The sequence below is a fragment of the Phalangium opilio genome, unplaced genomic scaffold (genome assembly GCF_054372755.1).
Source record: "Phalangium opilio isolate 3A_F unplaced genomic scaffold, DU_Popi_V2 ptg000017l_1, whole genome shotgun sequence".
NCBI lineage: Eukaryota > Metazoa > Arthropoda > Arachnida > Opiliones > Phalangiidae > Phalangium > Phalangium opilio.
In genome coordinates this window covers 2763118-2779655 of record NW_028324151.1, presented here as the reverse complement: position 1 = coordinate 2779655, position 16538 = coordinate 2763118, and the positions used below count along the sequence as shown (strand labels likewise).

Below are 16538 nucleotides of genomic sequence, written 5' to 3'. Positions count from 1 at the left end.
GCGGAAAAAGAGTGTACAGTGTAATGATTATATCGTTTTGGCAGTACTAACCTAGATTCTATATGGTTATATAGTTTTTCTTTTGACTTGGTTTTTATTTTCTTATTTACGATTTTAAAAAAAGGAGGGCCTCCCGACGAGATTTTTAAGCCTTCTTCTAACGAGCTTGACTTTATTTCGTAATAATGGCCGAACCATCGTGAGAACAAAAGAGAATTCGCTCCAAACCCCCCAGTTCAGTTCAAAAATTGAAGTAAAATATTACAGAGTTATTATTTATTAATTCCTTAAATTTAAAAGATTACTTAATTAAATAAATATACCTAATTGGAAAAGAAAAAAAGGTTCGTGCAGCCTTTGAAAAACCTTCGATATGTTTCCAACTGAACTATAGGTTTAAAAATTACTTAATATGCAAATCATCGAAAACGTTCCCAGTCCCTAAATATTCCAACACAATCTAATTTCTTCATCCCATAAAATTTCAAATTGACAGGAAAAAAAAATATTGAACATTCCGCAAAAATTTAAATGCCAAAGAAAAAAATTACAATTGAAATACGGGTCTTAAAGTGCCTGTGACATTTTAAGACAAGTAAAGATATACTGGGCATTGGAATGTAAAGAATGCGTGAATAATAAATTGTTATTTATTTCACATTATTTCAAAGCTTTCTCCTCAACTTCATTAACGTCTTAAAGCGCCACTAACACTATGAGAAATTCCCAAAATTCAAGGTTTTTAATGTCGAACCTTGGTAGCTTAAAATAAAAATAATATTAGAACTCAAAGCTCATTCATTTCTTCGATAACTGTATCTTGGCCTAAACTAAAGTAACCCAGAAAATATCTTGTCACAGTCACTTTAAACCAGATTATTATTATTCGGAAGATGCAAAATTCTGGTTTGCCCCGTTCCTCCCGGTTACGTTGATTTCCTAAAAAACCGTTATCCGGCGACGACGGGCGCGAGCGGTCAATGAACTCGCGCCAAAGGAGAACTAGTCAAAACTGTTACGTAAAAAGCGGAGCTCGAGCGCGCCAGTTTTGAAGAAGACTCGTGAGCGCGCGCGCACGCGCTCTCTCAGTGTTGTGACTGTAAAAAAGGCGCCAAAATAAAAACGCGCGTACTTAGTACTCCTAACACCAAGCAAGCAACACACGCGAGGCCGACGAATTAGTGGCCCGCGGGTCCTGATGGTACAGAATTTTAAAAACACAAAGCCACGGGCAGCGGATTCAATCGCTGTATGCCACCATAATAAACACCGCCGCTTCCTTTTTAATAGCGGACGAAACTGGGTCAAGGTTGGCACGAAAATTCCATTCATTACGTAATTTCACGCCGGGTTGGCAATCCACTATTTTGAATTTTCATTTGATAAAAACCATAATGCCATTTTTTATTTAGAAGTAGATTCAACCGAAGTGTATAACATCTTTTCAATATCCTTACACTGTTTTTCTAATTTTTAAATCGAAACAGTAAAAATACTTCTAATTGGGACTTTTAAAAGAAAATATTAGCAGACTTTGCAAATAAATATGTCAGATGGTACAATTCGTCCAATAAGAATTTTACACAACCAACGTCATTCTCTTCTAAAATTCATTATATTATAATTTGATTTTTTTCAAATTCTATCTTGACCTTTTAATTTGAAGACAAAAAGAGATTATTATTATTATTTGATCACTTCGGTTTCATCTACTTCTAATAATTTTATATATCGATGTATGTATAGTTCCGGATCTAATTATTAAATATTTTTCTTCCTGCCCTGAATTATATGACCTGAAATATTTTATAAATTTTTTTAAATTTCTATATTTATTTCAATGTTATTGAAAAAAAAAGAATAATAAAAATAGTAGTTTAGTATTTTGTTTGTTATTTTTTTCATAAATTACATAAATTATGTATTTTTAATCGGCGCTTATTATTTGGAATTGGTACCAATTAAATAATCTATAAATTAACTTCGAATTTCTTTTCAACTTCTTTAAATTAAAATTGTAGACAGAAACATAGTTGTAATTTGAAATATTCATTCATTATACGTGCTCTTTCGAGTTTAAATATAATTGGAGTTGGAACGAACCACTTAAATAATCGATAAATTAATTTCAAATTGCTTTTCAACTTAATTTCTCGTACCTTCATTAAAATTGTTGATAGAAACATAGTTGTAATTCATTTTTCGACAAAAATTGCAAAAAATACTCGTAAACATCAAAACCCTACACTAAGGTAAACAAAATGATTTGATGCAGCTGCGCCTGATTACGCAATTGTTCAAATGAATGACGCGCGAAGATTTTTATATCTTCGCCCAAAAAGAACTACACGACACTCTCAACCTGAACGGAATAATATATGGCGGTTAGAAATTGTCGATTGAGAAGAATGCAGTTTTGTATATACGCCAGAGAAAAATGGCTAACGGTATATACATATATATATATTTATTATATTAGGATCGCCTTGACCCATTTTGAGAGCATCGACATCGGAAATATTTACCACTGTTCCTCCCCCTACAGCGCCGACGCGACATCGTTGCGCACTCGGAGGAAACAAGCGGATAGCCTCGACGACGACGAAAAACTTTGTATCTCCTCAGTAAACAGAAACTAAAAGTACAATGTTACTTAGCATTCGGGAAAGGGTATTTCAAAGGGGGTTTCATATATGGGGTGTAGTGTCAAGTCATGGTTGGATGAGGTTTTAAAGGGTACAGGAACTGGATGGATGATGCGTAGTGTCTTATCTGTAGTAGAGAGAGATGGGACACACTCTAATATAGTAAGTTGTTGTTAATCGTAATAATTGCTGAAGAGATACTGGAGTTAATCTCAAAAAATATTGCTGAATGGATAATGGAATTAATCTCAAAAAATGGCTGAATAGATACTGGAGTTAATCTCAAAAATTTGCTGAATAGATATTGGAATTTATCTCAAAAATATTGCTGAATAGATACTGGAGTTAATCTCAAAGAATTGCTGAATAGATACTGGAGTTAATCTCAAAAAATTGCAGAATAGATACTGGAGTTAATCTCAAAAAATTGCAGAATAGATACTGGAGTTAATCTCAAAAAATTGCAGAATAGATCCTGGAGTTAATCTCAAAAAATATTGCTGAATAGATACTGGAGTTAATCTCAAAAAATTTTACTGAATAGATACTGGAGTTAATCTCAAAAATTATTGCTGAATAGATACTGGAGTTAATCTCAAAAATTCACTAAGAGATAGCGAGCTAATCCCAAATATTAGTTTATCTCTTAATAGAGATATATATTTCATAACTTAATCGAGAGTTAAGGGTTAAATTTGAAATTATGTATTTGGGTATATATTTGGCAAATGGCCGACCACCCTTAAGATTTGATAGGACAAAATTTAGCTTACCGAAGCGGTAGAGCAGCGGCAATAAGTTCCAGAGCCTGAGGCTCATGGCACCATATTCATCATCATTGCAAGTTCAGTAGAAGAAAAAAATTATTATCTGATGTCGCATCGTTTTCCGGCCAGACACCCTAGAAAAAGACAAGAGGAAAAATCCAGATTAGAATCTAGGATTTAAACTTAATTAATTTAAACTTAATTAAGTTTATCTATGTCAATTAATTTAAAAAATTGCCCTTAAGTTAAAAGTAACGGAGCTTCAAAGAAGCCGTGGAATAACATTAACATAATGGTTTTTCCATTTTAAATGACACAAATGTCAATTAGTTTAGCTTAATTAAGCTACTATTTATAATTATTGGCCTTGGGAATGGACTAACTATATGTGGTCTTGAAAACTCGCCGCCCAGTCTCTGTAAAGTGTCATTGAAGAGTAGTTAGTCCATGGTTCGAACGTTGGAGAAGGTTAGGAAGTAGTAGACATAGTAGCGCCATCTATTTAAGAAATTCCCTAACTATATTTCAAAACTTTAAATTTAAAATTTAAATCATTTTTGATGGATTATATTAAAATGGAATTGAATTTTTCTAAATTAGAAATTTTTGATTTTAAATATAAACTTGAACATTTCTTTAATTTTTAAAAGTGTATTTAGTGACACCTGTGTTAACATTTTTCAAAACTTAATAATTTGGCAATAAATTCCGAATTATATCTTTGTAAAATTAATTAACTATAATACGAAATTAATTATATTTTTACTTAGTTTAATTTTTAATTAAAAATAACTGAAACTCAAGACTAATATTAGGGATACAACCCCCAGTAGATGGCGTGAAGAAAATGAAGTTAAAATGACATCCCCCAAATTAAGTAATTTTACTAGTAATTGTTTTAATTGTTAAATAAGCTATTTTAATAAAATATGTATATATTTTTTTTGAAGGTCAAATATCAAAACGCATTTATACAACCTTTGCAGAATAAGTCCAAAATTCAAATTTAAAATAAAAATTATCAGCTGTTAAAAATCTGGAAAACTACAACCAGAGACACCACTTGTCTCTCTCAAAGATGCTAATTATCATGTCAGTATTTTTAAAACGCAGACAATTTTGTTCGTAACGAGTTAGGCTTAAGTTAAGAGCAACATTTCTAGCAGTCTGACACTTTTGTCAACCAGTACTTAAGTTAAAACGCGTCGGTAACATCAAAGATATGTCAAAGTAACTAACATATCTACTATATTTATGATAGCTATTAATTAAAACTGAGACAAATATCAAATAAAAAAAAATAAAAAAATTATCATCGAAAGAAATTCCAAAATTCTCCAAGACTAAGAAAGAAATTTCAGGAAATCGATCGAGTCGTGGCACGACGTCTAATTTATTCCTTAATCATTACGGAGTTAAAGGCAATGATCTGCCATTACGAGATAATAAGTATATACGAGGCGTTGGTGTCCCACGCACGCCTTCTAAATATTATCAGATCTAAAGTACAGGTTGCTTATATAATCATGAATTTGTTTCGTAAGTTCATGAATACTGATTGGTAGATTAGATACGTTTCTAGTTTAAATAGACGATACCACGGGTGACTGGACTATTTTTAAGACAATTTTCAAAATCCCTGATATTTTAGACCCTATTATTAAAAAAATCCCTGATATTTTAGACCCTATTATTAAAAAAATCCCTGATATTTTAGACCCATTTAAAATAATCCCTGATATTTTAAACCCATTTAAAAAATCCCTGATATTTTAGTCAAATTTAAAAAAATCCCAGATATTTTAGACCCATTTAAAAATATCCCTGACGTTTTAGACCCATTTAAAAAAATACCAAATTTTTAAGACTCTTAGACCCTATTATTAAAAAATCCCTGACATTTTAGACCCATTTTAAAAACATCCCTGACGTTTTAGACCCATTTTAAAAACATCCCAGATATTTTAGACTCATTTAAAAAAATCCCTGATATTTCCATATTTCCCAGGTACTGAACTTTCACCGGTCAAATGTCCAATTAAGTATTTGATAATTGTCTGATGGCATTATATCAAGCAAATTCGATCTTGAAGAGGGAAGTGACTTGAACCCGACCTTTTCCTGGGTGAATGGAATAAATTCGGGCGATGTAATTGATAGCCGAGAGAGTGAACGAGGCAGTCAGCCAATTGATCCTCCTACATCGATAGGCTATGATCGTCAACATAGTATTTATACCCCCGCAACTCTTATAAAATATAGTTAAAAAAAGATAGCGCGGCCACACCTTCGCCCAGGGCCGGGGTGGGGTCCAGATCACATTTGTCACAATATGATCGGAAAAAGATCTCTACTTATAAAAACCACCCTTAATCGACAGCGAGAACAGTATATTACATCACAGTGAAAAACGACCTATCTATAGCTAAGGATTCAATGAAAACTCGTCCTGAAACGATCCCTAAGATGGCGCCCACTTAAGTTCAACTCTAAAGTCTAAACACCCCCGAAAAAAAATCTGATTTCCATAACCCAGAATAATTTTGGCGGAATTCCTCCTAGACGTTTTTCAGACAATTTTGTAATAAGTTTGTTATAGCCCTTACGGGTATTATTGTTAATTCGAGTGATCTCCACTTAAATGTTTAAAGTTAAGTTTAAATTTCCGTTGAATGAACTTGTACGAGTTAAGCCTAATTTGAAACTGAATTAATTTTTCTGAAAAGCAGGTGTAGTTTTTTCTCGCGCCAAAACTAGAAAAAGGCGCGTGTAGTTTTTCTCGCGCCAAACTAGAAAAAGGCACGTGTAGTTTTTTCTCGCGCCAAATATTAGAAAAAGCACGTGTAGTTTTTTCGCGCCACAAGTAGAAAAAGCACGTGTATAGTTTTTTTTTGCGCCAAAACTAGAAAAAGCACGTGTACTTTTTTCTCGCGCCAAAAATAGAAAAAGCACGTGTATAGTTTTTCTCGCGCCAAAACTAGTAAAAGCACGTGTAGTTTTTCTCGCGTTAAACTTCAAATTGTGTCCAAAACTATAACACCGAAAAAAATTAAACATTTAAAATCTTCAAAAATAAAAACCTAATCAGAATCAATTCGTAATTAATGAACACGTATAAAAAAGCATCAAAAAAGACAAGCCATTTTTAAATAACGTTTCTACTATCCTACGAGTTAAAGAAAAATAATATTGACTGAGGTATAATTTGAAAGGAAATTTATCAAAATTTGGAAGGCTACTAAAAGTAATCTCACGTTCGCACCCACCCCCTCTCTCTCTCTTTCTCCTTCTTAGTTTGAAGAGAAAGTCTCGATGATAAGAGCGTGGAAAGCAGCACCCTGTCAGTTGGAGGAGGTAAGGTATATATATAAGACTCCGTGAGAGATAGACGCGGGGCTAATTACGGGCCCAGAGTAGCCAGGTGATGGCTGAAGAAATAGGCCCTAAAGCGAATTCATCATCTTCTTATATCCTAGGCTACCTTCTCCCAGAAATTCAAGAACGGACGCCGATCAGACTATACAACAAAACCCTCTCTCATTTTCAATGTCTCAAATCAAGCTTTAACTTAAGAAGTGTATACAGGGTGTATGTACGTAATATTAAATCAGTGTTGGTAATCTTGAGCAAAGAATAATCGTGTTTCAAGTGAACAAGGGTTTCGCGATCAAAATGGGCTGGGCTCTTCCCTGGACTTTCCCGGTTTTCCCTGATTATCCCCGCAATTTTCCTTGACCCTGTCCCTCAGTTCGAATAAATAAATAAATAAAAACATCTTTAGATCAAAGGTTGTCAATGTTAACAATGGATTTTATAGTGAAAATTATTTTCAGGAAATAGATTTATCATAACTCTGTAACTTTCAATGTTTTAAATTTTCACGAACCCACGAAATTATATTCCCTAACTTCGTCCTCATCTTTTTGGTCTATTTTTCAAATCCCTGACTTTTCCTGCCCTATGGCAACGATTCCAGGTATTATCCTAACCCATGGCAACTATTCCATATCAACCTCCACACATCCTTTCTTTTCCCACCCTGTACACTGACGATTTTAAAATCGGGAGCTCAATTTGTGCGCATGCGTAGCGAAAACTAAAGGCTAAAGAATAATAATATCAGTAAATCCTCCCACACGAGGGCAAGATCATTTGTTATCCATCCTTTATTACACTACTTCATTACACCCTCTTCAAATACGATCAAGGGCCCATAAGAAGTTTTTCTTTATTATTCTTTTTTTCTAAATAGATCTCTCATTCTACGTCCTCCACGCGGTTCTGTAGGAGAGAATATCTTTCGAAATAAGTGGGACTACACCCTGATTTTTATCGATGCTTCCTTTCTCTCTCTCTCCATCTTCCATCAGGAGAGCTTTAAAATAAAATATTACTATACCGGAAGTAAATTAAACCCCATTGAAGTAAATTTCATCATCTTTAAGTTAACTCCTTTAGGTTTAAAAAATACCTTGAGACTTTTATTGAATTTTTTTTTTTATTTTGGATTATTTATTATTAGTTGATAACGTTTAAATTAATATACTTCTGTTTTTTGAAGAGCCATTATTTCCCGGGGTTTATCTTTCTATTCCGATGTAATTCCTTAATGGGTTACAACGAGAAAAGAATATGATTCTTTGAAGTTACTTATGTCAATAATGGCCCAGGATGGTTCTAAGTATACTGCACGTGACAGTACACCTGGGGTATTATTGCAAAATGCATTGCGAGGTGAAGATTATTAACCCTAGATAATTTTAATACGAAACGCTTCTCATGTTATGTGATCTGGATGGAGGAATATGAAGCTGAAGGTCACGCCCCCTAAACTACACGGGATATCACAAAACTATCTCCCAATCAATCGAGATGATTATTGTTTATCAGTTTCAAAGGTTTGTGAGCTTATAAATAAAATGGTCCAAATCAAAGGGATTTTTTTTAAATTATATAAATATTGAAAACAATTACTAAACGCTTGAAAAATGTTTCAATTGAATTAATTTCTCCATAAACATGGTGACCTTTGACCCCTAATATTTCGGGTCACGCTTTTTAAATTAACTTAGTCACGACACGGACTTTTACGAGATCTTAATTCTTAAATTAAATTAAATCAAGTTAAAAAATAATTATCATTACTGAGAAATCATATAGGATTACCAATATTATCACTGATTGAACCAAACTCAAAATTGCGGATTCCACGGGATATCCCCAGTCTAAACATCACTCAATCCCATAAAAAGATAAGTGGCATATCGCTCCTCGAATCGGTATTAACCACGAAATCAAAGAAAAGAACACCCTAATAAAATATCGCCAAATCTTTATCTCTTTATATTTGAATCGAATTCAATTTAAATTCCACGGTGCGCCACTCCCTTGCAAACCGAAATCAGTCGAACATTGACGTCTGGGTACTGATGTCCGTCAGTGACTCGGATGGAAGGAAAAACTATAGATATAGAGAAAGGGGTTTCTACCATTTTAAGTATACCATAAGTTTATAAGATATGTTCCGTTCCACAAGTATGACACTAAACATACTTCGTAATACTTAGCTCGAGATAACTAGTTAGAGAACGACGGAGGCGAGAATTGAAGTCCTACACTCGGTGGTGGTTAATTTTGCAGGACCAAGTTCCATCTAGGTCCTATTTAGCCTGCATTACTAAGTTTTTGACAGCAGCGCCTCACCAGGCGTCCCTCGCTTTACCTATAATCTATAACCTACTTCATTCACTTCATGACAAGCTCCAGTTTGTAACCAGAGATTAACAAACTTATCATGGAACATATCTTATGAACTTATGTCTTACGTATACTAATTTGCTGCCCACGCTTTTACCTTAAAAAACACGCCACAAGAAAAACACAAAAAGGTAGAGAGAAAGATGGACGCCGCTTGTCATAGTACAACTTGGCCGAGTAGATATATATACATATAGGGGAAGAACAAATTGCGTGTCTTAGAGAGGTATATAGTGTAGGTGAAGATTCATTTCACGTACACCCACTCTCTCGTCATTATACATGCCCCATCCATGAAGAAATGTTCACTTTCTCACGCCATCATTATCAAGAAACTTCATCATCCATCGTCTTTGCTGTCTGTAATACACCCCGATATATTTCCCCCTCAGGCTCTCCCTATCTCGCTCCCTCGCAACACTGGTGCCCCGAGTCCCAAGTAACAAGTAATACCTTAAGTTAGATTCTAGTTATGTTTACAGTAATCAAAACAGACCAGTAAATTATTATTTTTGGGAAGTGCATTTTTAATTTGGCTGGTCCTACACTAAGTATATCAGAGACTTCGTAATGCTACAGACTTACAGCTCGAGCTAGTTCGAGGGAGAACGACAAACGAGAATTGAAGTAACCAGTGACACACTACTCCACGTCACTTCAATCCTCCAAGGTTTAACCTTGTGAAGCAGTTTAAACAGAATGAATTTTAAATGGATAAACTGGACAATAAACACCCATATATTTTATCATTCAATTGAATAGGTGATTCATTCACAAATCCTTTAAGAAATTTATTAAAGCCATTCATGAGTATCAATAGCACATTACTGCCTTAGTGAAATTCAAATAAAATATCCATCCATTCATTCAAAGGCAGGGCATACCTTGACCCAACAATGTCCGTCCGTCCGAATTGGAAATGAATTATCGCCCCCGCTTAACCCTGGCACTAACAATAGATCCGTGGGGTCAAAGGGTAACGGGGCGTGACACAACAATACTAGACTTAACATACAATGGTAAGGTCAGTCAGCGACCACAATCATTCCAGACTTGACTACGTTTGAAAGCTAAATAAGTGCAATAAAGAATTCCATAAGAAAAATCACGATCCCCGCCTTTGGCTCTATTACAACTTAAGCGTGAAAAAAGAAAAGATGGAAAAAATACAACAGAAGAGTTCTTGAGAACCAAAGAAGACGGCGCCAGGAGCATTGTAAAAATTTTGGGGATCCTTAAGTAGCATTTCTTATACGGAAGCCTGACCTTTCCTATACGGTCTTCAAAAACTTCTCTCGGTAATATTTTTCGTGCTACCGACTCGATAAAGAAAAACTAAAGAAAGCCACCCGAGGTACCACCCACCAATCCCTTAAAAAATAAAAAATTTTCATCATATTCTTGTCCGTATTACGTACTAAAAAAAAATTATATTTTAAAGGGAGCATGAAATATTCTTTTGCCACAAAATTTTCATAGCTGACCTTTTAGAACCAAAAGTTGTCAATGTTATAAATATATACTATAAATAAACTCTTCGGGATTATGTTTTAAAACATAATAATCATAACCCAAGTCCCAAGAAAAAACTTCCCTAACTTAGTTAAAATTCCCTGATTTTTCTTGACCAGTGGTCAACCTCGTGCGAATTATTCATAACTTTCAGACTAGGAGAATTGAAACATCCATCTTCATTGTTCCTTTAACTCCCAGCAGTTCATCCGGAGAGATGCATGCCGTATAACTCATCCCCCCATCCCCATCCTCTTCCTTAACCATTTTTGTAATTACCGTCGATTCGCCTATTAGGAGGCTTATAGGGAAGAAAGCTAGCTACCGTAGTCCGGTCCGGCAGAAGCCATCTCCCGCCAAAAAAAAGGCCCAACTGGATCTTTAAAAAATAAAAAATAAAAAATCTAAATCGTGCTCAAGACCGCCTACAAAAATTTAACTCGCAGAAAAGAAACATCGGCGAACGAATCCTTATCCAAAAATAAAAAGGATAACTTAACTTGAAAATAAATATCGTTAATTTAAATAGATACCTTTAATTTGGGCCATGCTTTTAAGTTAAACTATACCGTGTCCACCCTCGATTTTAGTTATTTTTCTTTTTTTTTTAAACAACTTCCAATCAGGCCAGGTATTTCTTTTTAATTCGAGGAGAGTTTTCTTGAGAAAATTGCGCTTCTCTCAGTGCACCCGAAATTCCATTTTGGGACTGACGATGGCGTCGGTAGTAGCCTGGGAATAACCACGCCCTCCCACTCCTCCCACGGTTGTCGGCCATGCCAGGAAAAAATACTTAAAAAGAGAAGCATGCCCCGAGGCCACTCTACTCGTGATTTTCACTTGATAAGACTAAATATAAAATTTAACTTTCGAATAAAAAGAGGTTCAACTAACTATTGCTCCTCTTAAAAGCAGTTTGTTGTACGTCACGTGATTGAACATTGCAATAATAGTGTTTTAGTATATTCTTCTGGCGGTTTTGTCAACAAGTGCAATAGGGACTTGACAATTCGGGCTTAACTCCGCCCCCAGCGCCATTATGGTATGTTTTTTTAACAGAATGAAAGCTACATAAGCCCCTCCTCCTGGTATGTTTTTTAGCACTAGTGGAACGTAGCCTGACGTTGCATGACGTAGTACTGCCAAGTCCCTATATGATAACCAAAATACATGAAAATTGAAAAACAAATAATACTACTCTAACCTACCAAGCGACTAATTACTTTCTTTAATCTAAATTTGCCTTTGATACAACCAAGAAGTAATATCTAGTTTATTAGGGAGAAGGTATAAGATGCCTATGTAAGTATCCGCGCGCCATAATCCCAGTCCCCCTTTCAAAATACAAGGGGGGACGTAAAAGGAGGCCGGGCTATTTCGCAGCCTCTCCTCAGTCGGAAAATATGACTGTAATTTTCGTCGTCATTCGCGTCGCGCTTACGTGAGTTTTCAAGAACCAATGAGATGCTGGTTGCAATTTAGAGGCGGCGGGGATTAACTCCGGACCTACTATACGTTTGGACTGGAGATAAAGCTGGAAATGTGGAGGCGAATTTATACCTTCTCCCTAATAAACTAGATATCACTTCTTGATACAACCGTATAAAGTCAATGAAACCCCTGATGTACAGTGAAACGAAAGGGGTTAATGAAAATGACCCTTCCTCAAATAAATACAATACCCCCCAAAAAAATACCCAAAATAAATCTCGCGCAAAGCAAGACGAAAATGAACACAAAAGACAAAAGATAGATAAATTTCACGATTTCCAGCTCGATCCAGACAATCTACTGCATGGGTGTATAAATATATCTTATCTTCCTAAAAGATACAATTATACTTTCAAGATAAGCTGTCGTAGATAAAATATACACGTATATCTAATTATCGTTACAGCACCAAACCAAAGTCAAGAAGAAAAAAGAAAAAAATAAAATGATTAATCAAATGTTCTAAAATTGATGAGGGGGAGGATAACATTATTTGTTCTTTCAAACTTTCGAATCTTCATTCGTTCGTTCGTTCATTCCTTGGGGGCGAATTTTAAAAAATTAAAAGAAATCAGTAGCACCTGTCCAATATGACGTCACGACTGGTCACGATATTCAACCACCCATTTTGATCCCTCTAGGCTTACTTGTTGTATACCCTTTAGGAGTATAACTATACTTATTACATTTTCTAAGAAGCTTTGAAAAATAAAAAATAAAAGGCAGACGGCTGAAACATTAGCGTAACCACCTTCTCTTCTTCCTCGAAAATATTAATTTTAAGCTCGTTAAGTTTAAAAATGTTTTGAAGAAGCCTAGGGAGAAGGGCCTCGTGTTGGGGTATAATTTTTTACGTTCTTCTCTGTGTGTGTTAGTCCGCCATAGCTTTATATGTATTAGTGGTATCGAGATCTAGTAGGAACACGAGAAAGGGCCATGTATAACTCGTGACCAATTGTAAATTTATTTATTGATGCGGAAGATTTTTAGTTTTAGTTTTAATTTTTTAAGCCTTTTTTTTTCAATTTTTCCTGGGATGCAATTTTCGTTTTTAGTATTGGGAGTCTTGTATTTATTTTTGTTTTTATTTATTTGCTGTATCGAAGAACTGTGTCAACTAGCAAAACAATGTTTTGGTAAATGAGATACCAGAAGCAGAGTGGCGCAGTGGAAGCGTGCTGGGCCCATAACCCAGAGGTCCGTGGATCGAAACCACGCTCTGCTATAAACAAAATTTTAAATTTAATTAAATAATAAATTATAAGGAAAGTTGTTATTACTTGGGGTCAGAGGTCAAATGGGAGCTGATGGAATTAATTTTCTTAAAGCAAGCAGCTTCTGACGTCCTCACGGTTAACGCAATGCAAATACTTTAATTTTTACATAGCCGGGTGTGTCAACACGTATAACATGATTCTGATCTTAGTAGTTTGGCAGAAGCAGAGTGGCGCAGTGGAAGCGTGCTGGGCCCATAACCCAGAGGTCCGTGGATCGAAACCACGCTCTGCTAAATTAAAATTTTAATCTAATTAAATAATATATTATAATGAAGCGGTTAATATTTGGGGTCGGAGGTCAAATGTGAATTCTGAACTAATAGAATAAATTTGATAAATTTTTTTAAAGCAGCTTTTTATCGGGTGTTTGAAATTGGCGGGAGAATAACCCATTTTTCTGGCGCGCTCACGGCTGACGCAATGCAAATACTTTATTTCTAATTTTCTAGAGGGGTGTGTCAACGCGTACGTACTACAGAACGATTTCAATCTCGTTCGATTGTCAGAAGCAGAGTGGCGCAGTGGAAGCGTGCTGGGCCCATAACCCAGAGGTCCGTGGATCGAAACCACGCTCTGCTACAACAGTTTTTTAACCCTAAAAAATTAATACTACAATCTTAAATTTAAGCTCGAATTAAATCAGGGTTTAGAACTAAAGAATAAATAACACTATATCCTTTAAATATCTATGTTTTTTCGTTAGTTTTTTAAATAAATCAATATATTTAATTTTGGAAAGGTTTCAGTTGATTAGGTGTTCAACCAATTTCATTAGAACATTTTCAATATATATGATTTAATTTAGAAAATTAGATTTAAATCTCTAACCCTAAAAAAGCTAATCAAAAACATAAAAAGGGTAAATTAATTCATATTAACACACGTTCAATAAATTATTAAATTTATGAACTTCAAAAATTTTATAGAACGTTAAAAATTAAAATTAAATAACCTTCAAATTCCCAATTAAAAAAAACCAAAAAACCAAAAAAAAAACCCCCTTAACTTTAATCTATATTTATAAATTACCTTATCTTAATCCGACATCTTTAAAACTTAATAATACTTAATTTGGAGGGTGTACTAATTTAATTATCCACAGTCTAGAAAGAAAGAAAATTAAACGTCCCCAATCCAATTAAAACAATTAAACCAGTTTTTTTCCGATAAATACAAAAACAGATGGAGTTGATAAAGTTCATAATTCTTAAAATGCGAAAAAATCGATCAGGTAATATAATTCCAGTAATTTCATAATAACAACCCCTTGTTAAACGTTTAGGCAGTTAAATCTTTGGTAATATAGCACTATTAAAATCTCATAACATCGACCTAAATATGAAAAATTATTTTAGAAAAAAAAAAAAACACCAAAAGGTAGCCTATAATTAAAAAATAAATTTAAAGAAGTCTTCCCTAAAAAAAAGAAAAAGAAAATATTTTAAGTATAGTAAAAAAGGTGCATACATAACCTACGTATTATTTATAATTTCTATATAGTCGTTCATAAAATTTAGTAAAAACCAAACTAAGCCACACCCAGCATTTCCGAAGTCTAGGCTATAGACAGTAAAAAAAATGTGTCCAAATACTTTCCCACGCCATACGTAAACCACCTACATTAAAGGGAAGGTGATATAACATTAGCATAAGTTCATAAGATATGTCCCACCATAAGTTTGTTAATCTCTGGTAACTTAGAAACTGGAGCTTGTAATTTTGAAGAGAATGAGGTAGGTTATAGATTCAGGGTAAAGCAACGTACGCCTGGTGAGGCGCTGTCAAAGGCTTAGTAATGCAGACTAAAAAGGACCTAGATGGAAGTCCTAGCTGCAAAATTAACCACCGAGTGTAGGACTTCAATTCTCACTTGTCGTTCTGCTAGAACTAGTTATCTCGAGCAGTAAGTCTCTTCTGTAGCATTACGAAGTCTTCATACTTATGGAAGGAACATATTTTATAAACTATGGACTTCATACTACCTTTAAAACCCTTCAGGCTATTTTAATCTTGTATGCTAACCGATAACTGATATTAAAAGATGGTAGTGGTGGTGGTATCTATGGAATAGGTGTCTTCGATATCCTACAATAATTGAAGACTTAAGAAATCAGGTTTTTTTCATACATAATCTGTTCTAACACCCCTGACGTCAACATTTCCGGTGTCAAGATTTAAGAGGTTCACTTTTCGGACCCTCCCCCCTCCCAATCTATGAGGACGATAGATTCAGCTAGGTCTTGCCCTTAGGGCATCTATAGAGCAAAAAAGAAAATATTGTCTAATCACGTCGATAGAGGATGATCCAACTCGAAGGTCGTTACTTAGAGGTCGCTAGCGGATGTTCTTGATGCGCTCTAGACCAAGAGAGAGAGGGTGAGAAGGGGGATCATGGACCGGATGTTGACAAACGCACGCGATCAGCTATGACACGTTCGCACGCGACCAGGGATGGAACCATGGACCTTGTCGTCATAAAGAGGACCAGAATTTAGGTAAGTTTACTCAAAACCGGCGGTGGGTTTTGCAGAAACCCTCATTTTTACATCGAAAAGATCCATAGATAAAGTGACTTTTTGATCTCAAAGATTTCTAGTCCCTTATAGGGTTTATAAGGTCCATGATGGAACAGTTTTCTCTGATATAGACGAGCCTTCGAGAGTCTTTATTTAACCAGTGATGCTGTAATTTTACTTTATATTTTTTTTTTCCATTTCTAACAATGGCCGGGTCGTCTTGATTTTAGTGGGGAAAGGTGTTCTTTTTCCTATTAAAGTTTGAATGCAGGTGCATTAAACGCTTGCGGGCTTTGTTTTTGCGATACGGTTAGCGATTTTAAGGAATTATTGTATTATCTATTATAGAAAGGTGGGTGGGCTATATTCCCCTATTAGAGTTAATAATGACACAGATAATGAACTATTTTATAAGAGAATTAACTGGACCCTTCTTTTGTCAAACTAAAAGGTTTGTGAAACTAAAATTAAAATCAATTCCATAAAATGGGAAGTCACGTTTAAGCCTTTGCATTATTATTTTACTTATATAGTGTCGTCTGCTTATGGAATCCCCATGCACAGAGCGTGGGG

General features: G+C 34.9%; 1 protein-coding gene and 1 long non-coding RNA gene across 2 annotated transcripts in view; both read right to left on the bottom strand.

The window, feature by feature from the left end:
- The window catches only part of E23 (ABC transporter G family member E23), a 117784-nt gene extending 114238 nt beyond the window's left edge, over positions 1 to 3546 (bottom strand). Inside the window, exon 1 of the mRNA XM_089866268.1 lies at positions 3419 to 3546. The gene's annotated coding sequence lies outside the window, so the exon portion shown is untranslated. The remainder of the gene's footprint in view (positions 1 to 3418) is intronic.
- Positions 3547 to 13113: 9567 nt separating this feature from the next.
- LOC149702461 (uncharacterized) lies at positions 13114 to 13738 on the bottom strand. Its single transcript, XR_016381739.1, has 2 exons — positions 13453 to 13738; positions 13114 to 13394 (listed from the first exon to the last, which is right to left on the bottom strand). It is a non-coding gene; the product is annotated as an uncharacterized LOC149702461 (long non-coding RNA).
- Between the last annotated feature and the right edge of the window lie 2800 nt (positions 13739 to 16538).